Source organism: Lactuca saligna, chromosome 9 (assembly GCF_052625555.1).
Source record: "Lactuca saligna cultivar CGN05327 chromosome 9, ASM5262555v1, whole genome shotgun sequence".
Lineage (NCBI taxonomy): Eukaryota > Viridiplantae > Streptophyta > Magnoliopsida > Asterales > Asteraceae > Lactuca > Lactuca saligna.
The window spans coordinates 39863666-39867500 of NC_136425.1; positions in this window are offsets into that span (position 1 = coordinate 39863666).

A 3835-nucleotide genomic window follows, 5' to 3' on the forward strand; every position below is an offset into this window, starting at 1 on the left:
GCTTGTGTGCTTGAAAGTCTTAATCTTTTGTGCTAATGATTGATTTTCAAGTTGACTACATGAAATTGAGGCAATTTAGGTCATAATTTATTAAATAACTTCATATAAAACAAATGTTAGTTTAAAAGAAAGTATGTTTGCTCTTTCTTACATAACTAGTATAGTAAATTGAGTATATAAATTATTATAATAATATAAATCATATTTTTTTTAATATAGGAATTGAAAAGAAAAGGTTGTGAACACTTAACACTTTAGTATGACTAAGGCCTTGTTTGGTAGCATCTTAATGCCTTTTTATAAGAGACAAAAAAAGAGCTAGTGTTTGGTAGCCATTTAGTTGTTGTAGTCTACAAGAAGATTGTTTTTTAATGTAGTTAAAATAAATTAAAATTTAAATAAGTTTTAAAAAAGAAAGCTTAAAAGGGTTTTTTAGCATTGAAATTTAAATAGTTTTAGTTTTACAATACTAAAATATAATCAATATAACCGCATTAGCATTTTTTTTAAATCATCTATATTATACTATGCATTAACTGCTCAACAATTGTATCTCGTAATTGGTCAATATGTTCCTGGTGGTCTGTTGTGGTATCATGCCTTTCAACTTCGCCTTCGTCATCATCAACACACATATGGCTATTTCGAAACGATTCATTGAGTTGATTGTATTGAGTAAAGAACTCATCGCCCAACCCTCTTTTCTTATAAAATTATGTAGTGCAAAACATGCAATGATAATGTTCTTCTGTGTGACCAACGAAAATGATGTCATCCTTTTCAATATAGTGAGTCGTGCTTTCAAGACACCATAAACACGCTCAATGATGTCATCCTCATATTAGGATACAGAACCATAAATTCTCGAATGTGTGATACGTGTCATCAGAAAGATAGATAATATTTCTTTGTAAAGATATAAACAATTAATTAAAATTTTAAACTAAGGGGGTGTTTGATATCACCTTTATAAACCTCTCACTCGATCCTGACTCCTCTAACATGCCTCTTACTCGGTTAGATTCAGGGTTGTGTCTGACTCAGTTAAACATTGACTAAATCAAATTTGACTCAATCAGCAACTATCAAACAACAATTAAGATATAAATATTTAACAAACCATAGACATATCTGATGGTGGAAACGAGAATGGTGCATATGGATCTGCTAATGTTTCTGATAATATTCTAGAATCATGTGCTACCCAATGACGAGTCTAGAACGTAAAACCATATAGTTCACTATTTAAATAAAACCAATAAAAAAGGAAAAAACTAAAAGATAGGTTTCAAAAAACTTGATTTATATATGTATTTCATTTGCCAAAAGCATTAAGGTATTTCATTTAAAATATTTAAGGTAGTTCAAAATTTTTATGTATATATATATATATATATATATATATATATATATATATATATATATAGGTGGGTCAAGTGACATACATTTCATCTACATAGCCTCGCCACTGCTTTGAGAGTTTATTTTATTTTACTTTATAAAAGTGTAACAACCCAAAAATTCAGATAAAATTTTTCATTTAATAATTAGAAATCTCATTCATATTAGTTTGCCACAATTCCATTACATAACCATATTATTCAAAATATTAGAGTATCCAAAACAACTAATACAGAAATATTGGAGAGTGCACGTTGCGCCATCAAGCCGGACCTTTGCCCTTAGAACCAGAAGTACCCGACACACCCAACAAAACTGTAAGCACATGTTTAGTGAGTTTTCCAAAATATACAATCACATAATCATATAATGTCATGCACATTTACACATAAAACTGCCATGGACTCCCTCTATGGTCTTCAATCGGGATTCCATGGGCTACCTCCATGCTCTTATACCATAGTGCCATAGGCTCCCCCTTATGGTCTTACTAGGTGCCATGGGCTCCCCCATGGTCTTCACCTAAATCAATACACACCAAATAACAAACCATTGCATAATCAATTATAGAGATTTCACATCAAGTAGTGGGCCAACGTTGGTGCTTTCGACCCATTGGTATAATGAGAAGGCTCACCTCAGTCTGCTGAACACAAAAGCTTCTCGACTACTAGCCCAAAACCTCACACTAAACAAAAATACAAATCACCCTAATTAGAATTGAGTCGCAACTTAGACAAAGACCCTATATCTCAATCTAAGGCCCACCATTAAGCCCAAATGTCTAACCTACATTAATGGGCCTAAGATCAAAAGTCCAAACTACAATGGGCCACATGAACCAATAAAGGCCAATCATGGCATCAATTCCCCAAACTAGAACAAAAGTCCAATAACTCTGAATGGGATCAGGCCCAAGGCTGAATAGGGCCCAATAAGCTTGCAAGCCCAACAAAGCCCTACTCTTCTGTGGTATGTAGGCCCAATGTACCACATCATTACACTTAGCCTACTCGATCCTTTGGTCGTACGTGTTGTGTACACAACCTTACTCCCAGCGTACAACCAACCCATGCACAAAAGTCTATCAAGTGCTTAATGCTTAAGATTTCAACGTTTAACTTTAGATTTGAGTCTATTAAGATGTCTTAGGGCATAAAGTTGGCGACTTTATGCCCTTGCATGCCACATGAGTCCCCAATAATTCATTTCTCCCATTAAGACCACTATTGAGACCTTAAACTTATGAATGGTCTCAATACAACCTTCAAGATGGCAACTTTATGCATCAAATATGCTCGAGGAGCTTAGATCTAACAATCATAGTCTCTGCAATTGCTCAACTCACAAAAGAGTGTCTAAAAACAAAAATGGACTTCATAACAAAACCCTAACTCAAACTAGCAAAAGAGATGGCAAGGTTTTGACTTTTTACCTCCAAAAGCTCCGCAAGATGAACTAGATGCAAGATCTAGAAGCTCAATAACATCCAAAGCTTGGTCACCGCCTTCCTATTCTTGAACACCCTTTAAAAAAGTCACCAAACACACCTTTAAGCTCAAAACTCACAAGTTCTTGCAAAAATAGGGCTTAAGGATGAAACTAGGCTATGGAGGTTGATTAGGGTTTGGTCTAAATGTATACGGTTGTTTAAATAGGGTGCAAGTCAAGAAATTAGGGTTTTAACCATCTGTCACGTACGCCACACGTACCTGCTCGTACGCCCAATGTACGAGCCTCAGCCACTCGATGCTCACACACGCGTACGCTAAGCGTACCCAAATGTACGCCCAGTGTACGGAAGGACCATTTTTGCCAAAAATGAAATACCTGAGTGTAAACAATAAAATACCTGAATAGAAATGTTAAAAAAAGTAGGTTATTGTTTTAAAACATTTAGTAGAAACATGAAATATGTTCGTTTGAGAAAAAATATTTCAAATATATTGGTAAAATATGTTCGTTTGAAATATTTCAAATATATTGGTTTTAATGGGCAGAGTTTTGATATAATATTTTGAGCTGTGGGTTAAATATTCTAACTTTTTATATGTTATATGTTATAAATTTATCCCATCAACTATTATCTAATTTTTTATTAAATATTTCAGTTTTTACCTTTATTAGTTATTTTACATATTATATAAAATTATATTTCAAATTTATATATATATATATATATATATATATATATATATATATATATATATATATATATATATATATATATATATATGGGTGAGATCCATTGAGAACTCAAAGTTTCCCGAGAACCCGAAAATTAAAGATGGAACGTTAGACCAAAATCAACTCATTAAGAGCATGATCGTAATCTTATCGATCTCATTCAATGTTTAATTTTTCGTGTTATTGGAAATATTAATAAAAAAAATATAAAACCTAACATAATAAATAAAACTTTCGGATTTTTTTA